This window comes from Protopterus annectens, chromosome 12.part0 (assembly GCF_019279795.1).
Source record: "Protopterus annectens isolate FY-2018-M chromosome 12.part0, PAN1.0, whole genome shotgun sequence".
In the NCBI taxonomy this organism is placed as follows: Eukaryota; Metazoa; Chordata; order Ceratodontiformes; family Protopteridae; genus Protopterus; species Protopterus annectens.
In genome coordinates, this window is record NC_056746.1 from 796,351,105 (window position 1) to 796,364,189 (window position 13,085).

At 38.3% G+C, this 13,085-nt stretch overlaps 1 protein-coding gene across 4 annotated transcripts in view; it reads left to right on the plus strand.

Annotated features, from left to right (window-relative positions):
- The window catches only part of ARHGAP21 (Rho GTPase activating protein 21), a 2,418,417-nt gene that overhangs the window by 1,563,920 nt on the left and 841,412 nt on the right, over window positions 1–13,085 (plus strand). The gene's annotated exons all lie outside the window — the stretch shown is intronic.

Sequence of the window (13,085 nt, forward strand, 5' to 3'; positions counted from 1 at the left end):
TCACATCACATAGCCAAGAATTTGCATGTGATCTTTCTTCAGTTTACCCATACAAACTTTACTTATGCATGAGTAGAGTGTGTTTCAATAACAAAACATTGACAAACCTTGAAAAAAATTAGGTTTAAAAAAAAAAAAAAAAACATGTCAACCACAAACAGCATCCCAGAAAACACTGCATACCTAGTATCTCTTTGACTCCTGCCAAGATATTGTATTTAAAAAAAAATAAAAGAAAGTCATCAACAGCCCCCAAAAGACATACACCACTAGCATCTGGTTGACCCTGCCAGTGTGTTGTGTGAAAAAAAAAGAAAATCATCAACAGTCCCCAAAATACATTGCCTCCCTATTATCTGGTTAACCTTGCCAGGATATTATATTAAAAAAAAGTCATAAGCAGCCTCCAAAACACACAGGCCACTAGCAACTGGTTGACCCTGCCAGTGTATTATGTTAAAAAAAGAATATTATATTAAAAAAAATAAAAAACAGGAAGTCATCAACAGCCCCCAAAACACATGCACCACCTACTAGTATCTGGTTAGCAATGCCAGGATATTGTTAGGAAAACATCACAAACCGCTCACAAAACAGCCACCTCACTGCAGATTTGACCTTCTACTAATATCTGGTTGACCCTGCCAGACTCCAGGCCCATGATGTCAGTAAATCCTCTGCACCATATCTGGTTGTCCTTGCCAGGAAATAATAATTAAATACAGAAATTATCTGGTTGAACCTGCCAGGAAAATTATAAATACAGAGTATCTGGTTGACTTTGCCAGGGAAAAATTGCAGAAAACATCTGGTTGTCCCTGCCAAAACAAAAAAACAGAACTTGATTTTTTTTAGAGGGGGTTAATGTAAAAAAAAAAAGTCCTTCCTTGCTAAGAAATCCTTAGCTTCTTGTTGCCTAACAGTAATCCGATCGATGGACAAACAAATTTCATTGATCCATAATTTTATTTTTCTCATGCTCTCTTGGTTATCCATCTCTCTCGCTGTGTCCCTCACAAATTAACTTTGTTAAAGAGCGGGATGAGAACGCAAGAGCAACAGGACCAATCAGCATCCACGTCATGTACTTAGATTACGTGACATGGCTGCTGGCTTAACAGTCCATTAGGGTTCTAATTTACTGCGGTTAAAACTGCAATGACTTCTGGGCATCTTCATCGATGCCTGCAGTCTTCCCAATCCGGACTGTTCTTAAAACAGACCATCGACAAGAAAAATTGTTTTGTTTTTCTTTTTTAAAGCAGAATACACAAACATGCGCACACCTGTGAGTTCCACAAAACATCGCATCTTCAGCTTTACACATTAGTATGCAGTTCGAACTGCAACTAGTGTGTAGAAATCACTATTTAAATATTTTTTTTTAATGACAAAATTGGGGGGGGGGGCTTCAGCCCAGCAGTCAGAGCTGCCCCTGCATTCTGCACTTATTTTGAAAGAGTACTGTAAAACTGTATAGTAATAAGAGTGAGAAGCAGGACTTCTGTTTTGAGGCTGTAGATTCTTTTTTGAAAAAAAAAAAAAGTTATTTCAAAGTTATGCCAAAACAGTGTTTAACAATTAGCCTAAACTCTATTGTTACATTGCCCAGATTTAAGAGGCTTAATGCAATGTTGCAAAAGTTTACACAGATTTTACCAGAGACTTATCTCGGGTTGTGTGTAGTGGGATGAATGTATTTTAGGGATGGGGAACCTGCTTTAATTCCATAACCTGGCCAGAGCTTTTCTTGTGACACAGTTTATAACAGAAGATCTTCCTGTAAGATAGAGTCAGTGTAGCAGTAAATCACATTTGGATTAGTCATCAGTGTAGCTGTGTCAGTTATACTTATTTCTTCATATCTTTGTGGTCCCCTATATAGGTCAGTGCTGACATTTATGATTAGATCTGTGTTGCTGTATGGAACGTAGCCTGCCAAGGGTCAAACATCTGGGCAGGTATCAAAGCTTTAAGGAACCTTCCACACATGCTCATAGCTAGATTCAAGTTCCTCAGACATCCCTCCTCCAGTACTCAGGAAGAGAAGAGTTTGTAGTACGGCTTCTATCTCCATTTCAACACCCTTTCTGCCTTGACCTTTGATGCGAGGCTCTGCTCTGTCTGTCTGAGCATTTGGACTGTCTGTCCGCTACCCTCGACTCCAATGGTGTTGCTTCTCGTAAAGTTAAGAGCTGAGAAACAAGTGTGTCCTCCAAGGCTACTGAAGTCTACTTTAGGCAGGAGAGAACCACTCTTGCCTTAGCTGGAGGTAGAGGTGAAATGCCCAATTTTTACAGATCCTTATTGAGAATCTGATACCTGGAGATAAGACTGGATGCTGGAGAGCTCTCTTTCTATGGTGATTCCTAGGACGAGGATTCATAGGCTGAAGCAATCTGCTCCTATGACTCCTAAGGGATCAAGTGAGTATTGCCAAAGGTTTATTTAAATCATTCAAGTCTTTTCAATTCAGGTTCTTCTCCACAATCCAAAAGAAAAAAGGCCCCTCCTCCCCTTCTGATTCACACTCTGATGTGTAAGGAGTGGGTTTAGATTATGCCTTCCAGATAATTGGGAATCTGAATCGGAAGGAAATGTCTTCTGACTCTTCCGTGGAGGAATTATCCCTTTCTGACACAATTGGCAGAATGAAGGAGATTTTAAAATTTTAGAGACCCAGTAGAGGTATTCTGAATTATTACAGGTAGATTCTGTGCAACCATTTCGTCCATTTTTAGCAGCCTTTGGAAAATGTCTTTAATGCCAACAGAAGTTCTATCTGAAGAAATTTTGTTTGAGTCTTCCTTTGCTGAGGGTCTTAAAATATTTGAGAGAGAAAACTGAATACAAGGGGTTAGACCGATTTTTTTTTTTAGTCCCCTATACCCAAGTGTAACAGGAATTTCCCTTTTAGCCCAGAGCCCTTTTTATGGCAAGTCTTTTAACCAATCCACCACAAAAGACAGGTAAATAGACTTTTAAAATGTGGTAGCAGGGCAGTTCCAAAAAAGAAAGGAGTTGTTTCTCAAGGCCAAGGGCAGTCCAGAAAAGCAGATTGATTCTGCCCCTCATCAACTTCCTCCTTTTCCCAACGTTGCGACCCTCTAATTATTTCTTTCTTTGGCACCAGGCTAGATCAAACTCTTGGGTTCAAGTAATAGTCCAGAAATGATGCAGATGGCAGTGGTGCTCACTTTCCCTATTCGTAGGAATTCTGCCCTCATCCTGTCAGCTGACCCTCCCTAGACCCTGTCCCAGTGGAACAAATAGGAGAAGGACATTGATATTCAAGGATATTTCTGGTATCCAAGAAAGAAGGAACCTGGAAATCTATGTTGGACCTCTCCTTTCTAAATCTGTGTCAAGATTCCAAAATTCAAAATGCTGTCTGCTACCTCTTATTCTTACTTTGAGCTTTCTAGTTACCCTAGACTTAAAAGATGTCTACTATCACATTCCATTTCATGAATTTTTCAGACTTTTTTAAAGATTTTCTGTGTCTGGTTCACATTTTCAGTTTTCTGTTTTACCCTTTGGGTTGTACACAGTTCTAAGAGTATTTATGAAGTGTTTAGCTCCAGTAATAGTCTATTGCAGGTTATAGGGCATACACATTTTCATTATTTAGATGATTGCCTTATCTTTACCGACTGTTTTTAAGGTTATCAAGAATTGCTTCTCTTTATCAATGTCAAGCACTGCCCTTTGCAGACTGTATCAAGACAGTATACCAAAATAGTCTTTGAGGTTAATAACTTCCTTACCTCTGCAGCAGTGTTGTTGAACTGGCTCCTGGCACAAAATAATTCAGTGCACTTCACATGAGCAATAAATGCAAAAGCAGTTTCTTTGGTAAATTGGATGTTGGTGAACGATGGTGTGTCACCTTTGACACACGTGTCATAGGTTCCCCATCACTGACCTAGAAAAATGATCATTCAGTCCCACATGGTTGCATTTCTATGCTGTCTCCCAGATTCATCCTTCATGATGACCTGCCTTCTTCAGAACAAAATACTTTTATAAGGAACAATTCCTAATGTTTTCTTTCCAAAATCTGACAGCAACAACAAGAGACTGTCTCAAGATACGAGGATTTATGGCCTCTACATTTCTCATGATTCCTGTAGCCAGGTTATGAGAAAAATTAATTTGTTCTCCAAAGTGTTCTAAACTCACCACTAGCACCCTCTTTCCTTTCAAATTCTAATACTGAATTTTGTTGACAGAGTTTTATTGCTCGGTGAATCAGTTATACGTCAGTCCAAGTCATTTTTTCCTCTCAACCCCTTCTTCCATCTTCTGCAATCCAAGGACGCATTAGACTTTCTGTGGGAAGCTGTGTCCAAAGGGGTTAAAGTGTAAGGTCTTTGTCACAATCAGGACAGAAAAAAATGTATAAACATTAAGGAAATGATGGAAATGATGAAGGTCTTCAGAACCGTGACCATCTGTGGCTCCCAGGACCTCTGTTGTTCATTCCAGACAGCACCACAGCCATGTAGTACATAAACCAACAGGGAGGAACCATATTTATCCCCTTGCTGATTAGCTTTCCTAGCCTGGAAACTTTCCTTGCAGCTTTAATCTATCCCTACAGGCTACTTGCATTCCATCTGAGCAGACGTTTGTGGCAGACAAACCTGAGAGGGACTGGGACAGACACCATGTCCCCCAGAAATAGTGGCCGTTTCCCAGGGTCTTCCAGATTATTATTCACCTGTGGGGAACTCCTCAGGTAGATATGTTTGTCTCCATACATAACAGACAGCTAAAGAAGTTCTGCTGCTGGACTCAAAAGGCTTTGACGACAGATGCCTTTTCCTTTCCATTGATGGGAATGTGACGGTATGCTTTTCCATCCTGTCCTCTGATAACCTTTTAAAGATCCATAAATGATGCTGATAAGTCCATTTGGTTCAGGCAACACTGGTTCTCTCTTTTTTTGAAAATGGCCAATTCCAATTACCACAAACGTCCTCACAGGATGGACCTACTTATACAGAACAGGGGTTCTCTAATCCACCCCAGCCTTTAAGTTCTTCAGCTCACAGCCTGCATGATAGAATTTTAATACATTATAAATACCTTGTTTTCTAAGTAAGTGCAACAGGTATTAAAGGAGGTCAAGAAACCTGCTACTAGAAAGTCATATATGGATGGCAAAGTGGAAAAAGATTTTCGAGTTGGTGTCTTAACTTGAATCCATATCCTTTTAAGGTAGGCTTTCCAGGATGGCTGCACACTGATAGCTTAACGTCAACTGTCCCAGTGTGAAAAAAAAAGAAACTGAAAGACAGGGGCCTGGACCTCTGTCACTTTTAGTAAATTCAGTTACTAGCTAGTAAGGGCACTGTTTGGATGCCAGCAAAGAAGAAACTAAGAAAGCATGAAAGAAAATCAACTAGAAAAGGGGAAGAGAAAACATGGACTGGGAAGAATCCTCCAGATTGACTGCCATTAGAAAATAGTGACAGACATTTGAGTTTCAGACTTTATACTCTTATGCTGTTATTCTGTCAACTTTCCAAGTTTGTAAGAGTAATATTTACAAATTGTCCCTATTTTTGGGCCTTTGTCCCACTTTTTTATGGCTTTGTCCAGATTTTGTGCACTAAGAAGTTGAGGTATTAAATGGAACACCATGTGTATGTTCCAAACCTGACCAAGAGAAAGCGGTCAAAACCTGTATTAGTAAAGATGCAAAGATACCAGTAGAAAAAGTTGATCCTGACAAAACTGTGGCAGAAGGACAAACTATTAAAAGCTGGAGACAGTATTGTGTTTGTGGAAAAAGGTTATTCACTATACATCACGCAGACGAGAGACAAATTTGTTCCAGCAATCAAGGAATGTCAAGAGGCAGGTGTGAGGTTTAAGCTGCTATATCCAGCTGTCTTCAAAATATTTTTTTTCCTGAAGGATCAAAATTATTTTTTGATGCAGAACAAGCAAAGGAGGAAATTCAAAAGTTTGTCCAGCAAAAAGTGATCATTCAAGTAGAAGGGGACTTTGCTTCACATTCTTCTGATAATAAAGCATATGGAGAGACTTAGCCAGTGAATCGTTTTTCATTGTTCCAAGGGAAAATGTTTGAGAGACCGAGAAAAGCACAGGAGATGAATAGTTATATTGGGTGAATATCGTGGATTTGAACTGGTGTCTAAACGTGGGAGATGGAAATGAACAGGAAGAAGACCAGCAATATGGAAATTAGTGAAGAAATGTGAGACTGCAAAGCATCAGTCACATTTCTGAAATACAGCTTTTCAAGGAAAAGTGAAAAGAGTGGGCTTTTATTGACTTTGGTAAACTTGTGAGGAACTGAAAAAGATTTGTCTCACTTCTTACTATTAATGTTTGGAAGGACACTTGAGGGGAAGGGAAGAGGAAGGAAAAAGGTAACTGTTAAGTGAAACAATTTCTGTGCTTAACAGTATTTCTATGAAACTTTTCTTGATGGGGTGCAAAAGTACACAGATCATAGTATATATCAAGCTGATATGTTTTCTTGTACTTTTGCATGAGTGAATGCCTGGATTAAGACCCTTGCCTTAAAGTACTTTTTCCTTTCTCCTCCTGTAACCTACTTATTTACTACCCTCCACCTATTTTACTCACTTCTGTCTGTAGTGTCTTGATATTTTTTGTTGTTTTGTGTCTCTATTCTCCTTTCCACTTTAACATCACCCCACTACTTCTCCTATTCATATAGTCTTCATCTTCTCTGTATCCCCTTTTCTCACTACCAACCTACAAGTACTTCCTCCATCACTTCACATTTTTCCTTGTATACTATACCTAGTCTAACTGCCTCTTCTCCATCATCCTTTCACCTATCTCCAGCTATAAGCAAAGTTATGTAAGTAAACTTACCTGTCCTCAATGTGCATTGTTCATCTTCAACTACTCTTGCTTTATTTTATTACCTAGTTATCTGATGCTGATATTTAATTATGTTTAACTTCTATTTTTGTATAATTAATTAATTTTTATGTATGGAGCTTTTCTCCATGGGCCTCCACTGTAAAAGGGCTTCTGCCCAGTATGACTTTTCCCGGTTAACAAATATCAAATAAAAAAAATAAATCTAATAAGTTTTAAGTGAAAACAAGTAAATAAAAGAACACTGAATATAATGAAAAGGTTTCCTTTAAAATTCAGCTTGTCTTTATAAGCCAGTAGCTGAGGACTACATTTTCTTTTCTCTTACATTTAAATGGAGCAGACAAGCTGATTATAGGGCAATAAAAGAAAGCTAATATACTGGTTTCTTCAAGAATAAAAGTTAATCTTTTTTGAAAGGATGCAAGTTGTTTTCACATCTGGGAGAGGAATAAGATAAAATAAGAACAGACACCAGTTAGAGTAAGTTAGAAGCAGTGGTAGTAATGTGTCTTCGCATAGATAACCTCAACTTTGGGTTAATTAAGGCTTGTATTTGCAGCTGTCTGTCTGTCTGTTCCTATTAGAAGGGTTAAACTTCATTATTTGAAGATGCAGATAGTTTTGTAGGTCTGTATTAAGTGAACAGGCTATGGAGGTGTGTGTGTTTTTTTAAGGGTTTTCGTTTAAACAAAAAAGCTTGTAAAATGTGACATAGGTTCCAATGTTGATAAGAAAAAAAACTGTATAAAGGATCAACCTGCCAAGCATTAGTGGGTGTGTGTATTACAAAAGCTGGAAATAGACATTTAAAAAAGCTGTTATATATATATATAAGGTGAGAATAATGACTTATCATAGTGGTGACATTTTCTGTATTATCTTAGAATGTGAATGGTCTCACTAGAATAGGCAAAAAGGAAAAATATTTAATTATATTAAGAAATACAGAGTGCAAATAGCAATTCTATAGGAGACACATTTGGAAAAAACTGAGCATGTGAATTGATAAAGAAATTATTTCAGGATGGATGTTTAGCAGAATATCCAAGACAAAAGGAAAAGAGGAATACCTATATTAATTGCTAGAGGAGCTCCAATAGAGATAGAAGAGGAAAAATAGATACTGGCAGATTTGTGATAGTAAGGGGCTACTGGCAAGGGATGAGAATATGCTGGCTTGTATGTATATTCCACCTAATACTGATATTATGGAGCTTAAACATTTTTGGGAGGAATCAGTTTTCAGCAGCGAATATTACCTGTAGGTGATGACTGGAATTTGATTTGCAACAATGAGGATGTATCTGGGGGACGTAGAAGAGAAAGTATAACAAACTAGGGTAGATTTTTTAAAGAAAGTTATGAAAATATTTGGTATGGAAAACGTGAATTCAATAGTAGGAACTTGGAGGGAATTTACATATTATTCTACAAGGTACAACTGGTCTAGACTAGACAAAATTATATTTCACAGATGCATGTGCATTTAGACAGGAGGCCCCGTGGACTATGATGTTTGCAGATGACATTGTGATATGTAGTGAGAGTAGGGACCAGATTGAGGAGACCCTGGAGAGGTGGGGATATGCTTTAGAGAGGAGAGGAATGAAGGTCAGCAGGGCTAAAACAGAATATGTGTGTGTAAATGAGAGGGAGGGTAGAGGAATGGTGAGAATTCAGGGGGTAGAGTTGGTAAAGGTGGATGAGTTTAAGTACTTAGGATAAACAGTTCAGAGTAATGGTGAGTGTGGAGGAGAGGTGAAGAAGAGAGTACAGGCAGGGTGGAATGGGTGGAGAAGAGTGTCAGGAGTGATTTGTGACAGGCGGGTACCAATAAGAGTGAAAGGGAAGGTCTACAAGAAGGTAGTGAGACCAGCTATGTTATATGGGTTGGAGACGGTAGCATTGTCGAAAAGGCAGGAGTCAGAGCTGGATGTGGTAGAGTTAAAGATGTTAAGATTTGCACTGGGTGTGACTAGGATGGGCAGGATTAGGAATCAGTATATTAGAGGGTCAGCTCAGGTTGGACAGTTTGGAGACAAAGCAAGAGAGGCGAGATTGCATTGGTTTGGACATGTGCTGAGGAGGGATGCTGGGTATATTGGGAAAAGGATGCTAAGGATGAAGCTGCCAGGTAAGAGGAAAAGAGGAAGGCCTAAGATGAGGTTTATGGATGTGGTGAGAGAGGACATGCAGGCAGTTGGTGTGAAAGAGCATGATGCAGAGGACAGGAAGATATGGAAACAGATGATCCGCTGTGGCGACCCCTAACGGGCACAGCCAAAAGAAGATGATGATGATGTGCATTTAATTGGAAACTGATAAACCCAATAACTATTTCAGATCATGCACCAATAATTACTTAGATACAAATTCAGGGTAAGGAAGTAAAGTTGAAACACTAATGCTTCTCCCTCCTGCCTGTTAAAAAGAGAGGAATGTAAGGAATAGGTTGTGGAAATTATTTGGGAGTTAAGGAAGAGGGAAAGTACTCCAGAAAATATAGATAGGGAGTGTGATAAAATTAAGGTGGAGTTTAAAAATATGTTAAAATGAAAAAGAGATATTAAGAAGTAACACAACTTATTTATTGAGAGTGACAAAGGTTAAAGTATTACAGAATAAAAGGAATCTCACAGAACAAGAAGTGGTGCAATTGCAGAGTGCTAAAGAGAAAATGAGGGAGTATCTGGATAATATGCATGAGTTTAAAAGGATTGCTGTTAAGCAACTGTTTTTTTTTTTTTTTTTTGATAACTCCAGATCACAAAAACTTTTGGTACAACAACTTAAGAAACAGAAGAGAGATTTTAGAGCTACACACTTAAGACTCTTGTATATAACACACACAGAATACTATAATTCAAAGTGGAAAGTGATGATGCTGAAGCGGAGAGGGTATTCAAGCAATAAGGAAGAGTAGGATTCGGGATGCAGATCCTTACTGAGTGTAGCAACAGTCATACAGAATATTATGGGAGTCATTACTGGGCACATTGCAGGTACTGCAGAGCACTTTTGGCTGGCATCAAAGATTAAAACAATACTAATTTCATGAACTTTAATCTTACTTTGACTTAGGAATGGGGTCCATTGCCATCATGGTATTAGAAACCCAAAAGATTTGGAGAAATTAAAGTGAGAGCAGCAATATTATATTCATAAAGTAACTAAGAACCAAGTCAACACAGGAATATGAAGAAATATTATATTCATATAAAGTAACAGAGAGTATTCCAAAAACTAAGCCAACATGAGAGTAGAGAAAGGAAATTCTGCCAATAAGGATGACTGCAATTAGGGGTACAGAGAGTAGGTAAGAGGGGGCTGCAATTTACAGGAGTAAGCTGACAAAGGAACCAAGGTATTGGGAGCAAGTAGTTAAGAGTGGGAAGGGTAATAGAATGGGAAGAGGACAAAAAGGGTAGGAAAAGTTGTTGCCAAACTTAGGGAGCCTATAACAAGAGAAAAAAAAAGCAAAAAAAAAAAAAACAGAGACCCAGTAGAGGTATTAGAGATATTTCAGAAATGTAATTGAAATTTGTATAGATCGGAGAAATGGTGGGATCAAGGAAAAACACAAATGGAAAGATTTATGGAAGATGTAAATATGCCAAGGTTAGAGTTAGATGAGGCTGGACAACTAACAGTTAAGATGAGATGAGCGCAAAATGGTGATTCATAACCAATCTGCAGGAAAGTCTCCAGGAATAGATGGTATTCAAGTGGAGGTTTGGAAGCTAGTAGGTAAGAGAGTGATAAAGATCTGAACAGTATTTTAAAAGGAGGGGGAAGTGCCAACACCCTGGAAAAAAAGTTATAATACCTAAAGACAGTAAAGACGCATCAAATCCAGTTTCATATAGGCCCATTTCAATTTTAAACCATGGTAGTAAAGTGTGTATATCTATAGTGGCTACAAGAATGGCAAAGGTGTTGCTAAAATTGATAGATGTGGAGCATTATAGTTTTGTGAAAGGGAGACAAACATTTCACAGTATTAATAGTACAATGCTGATCCAGAGGGAAGCCGAATGTAAGAAAATACCACTGTTGTTGGTTGGTCTTGATGCAGAGAAAGCATTCGACAGAATAAATTGAAATTTTATGATATAATAATAAGGTTAATTAGGAGGTTATATGAGAGATCCGAGGCAAAAATCGAAGTGGGAGGTTCCTCTCTGACAAATTCCCTCTGGTGTGGTATTCAAGAAAAGTTGGCTTTGTTTGCAGATGATATTACTTTATACCTGATAGAACTAGAAAATTACATCTCAGTGTTGTGGAACATTCTGAGACAGTTCCATTTTTTGGGGGGGTGGTATAAAATTAATGAAGGTAAAATAAAGGCTATAGCTGCAACTGTGTACCCCACACATGAATTGGTTCAAAAGGATGATGATATGGCAGCTAAGCATATGTGGGAAGAAACTAAACAAACTATGATACAAAAACTGAGAAATTGGAAGCTTTTGTGTATGGCTAGATACAAACAATAAAATGTTAGTCCCTTTAGTTTTATACACAGGTCAGGCATATTTTTATCAGCTAGAGAAGTTGTGGATAGTAATTAATAATGAGGTATTTCATCTGGAAGGGGGAGATGGCAATCAAGTGGTATAAGTTGATCTTTCCAGTAGAGCCAGTAGGTTTAGGATTACCTCATTTGAAAGGATAGTTTAGAGCTACATAGTTAAGACTGTTATATGTAACACAAGCAGAAAACTGCATTTCAAAGTGTAAAGGGATGATGATGGATCAGGGCGGAAATTCAAGAAATAAGGAAAGTGTGGGATTTTGGATGCAGATCTTTAAGGAGAGTAATACCAGTCATACAAAATATTATATTCATAAAGTAACAGTAAGTATACTAAGAACCAAGCCAACACAGGAATATAAAGAAATGAGACTCTGCCAATAGGAATTAGTGCAATTAGGGGTACAGAGAATAGCAGGCAGGAGGTGGCTGGAATTTACTGGAGAAAGCTAGCAAAGGAACCAGGGAATTGGGAACAAAAATTAGAGCAGAAAAGGTAATAGAAGGAGAAGAGGCCAAGAAGACATTTGGACTGCAGGCTGGAGATTGCTTTCCATATCTAGGATTGATGGCAGTATAGGCAAGGAGAAAGGGACAGGGGAATAGTAAGCGAAAGTCTTGCACTGGTTGAGGTTTTAATTGAATCTAGAACAGAAACAGTTGATAAAGGAATTATTAGTAGGGCATATAAAATATTGTACAATAACTATAGGAATCAATTAGAGGAGGTCCGAAAAGATTGGGAAGAAAGATAAGATAAGCAATTTACAAAGAAACAATGGGAAGGGGTCCACTTTGTAATTTCGAAATATTGAAATCCCGAATTTAAATATTACAAAACCACAAAGCCGAAAATCCAACCAAAACTCACAAACTCGAAAACGCACAACCGCCAAATTCAAAATCCTGCACTCACGCTATACATACAGTACACACAAACATACACAAAACTCCCCCCACACACACACAATCAAACTAAACTACATATAAGCAGGGGGGCAAGCCCCCCAGCATCCCCTCTACTTATATATCCTAACTCCGAGATTGCACAAACAGTAACACAAATGAAACTCACACACACACACATCTTACAGTCCCTCAAACACACACAACAGTCACAACACACACTAAACCCCTAACCAACATACTAACACACACAAACTTACCAAAATAAAACCTAAACATCTACATTCCGTACCACCGGAAGCCGAAATCCGAAATATCGGTTACTTTGATATTTTGAATTTCGCACTTCTCTCGGTTTTGGAAATGTGAGTGTTCAACTTTGTAAGTTTGAAATACTGAAATTTGGGATTTCAGTATTTTGAAATTACAAAGTGGACCCATGGGAAGACATATGTATGGATTCCCAATATGCAACAAAGTCTAGAAGATTTAGGATTTTTGCTTGGAAGTGTTTGCATAGGCACTTTTAAACCCTAAGCATACTCCAGAATTTTCCTCAGGTTGATGGCAAATGTTGGAGGTGCAGTGGAGGAAGAAAGAGGTACCTGGGAGCATGTTTTCAGAGTGTAATCAATTGGCAGACTTAAAAATTCCTTAGAGTACTCTGTCAGGATTACTGGGTGAGTAAATAACTGACTAAAGAAATGATTTTTGAGGTAGGATACAGGGTCTGAATTGCCTAAACATATTA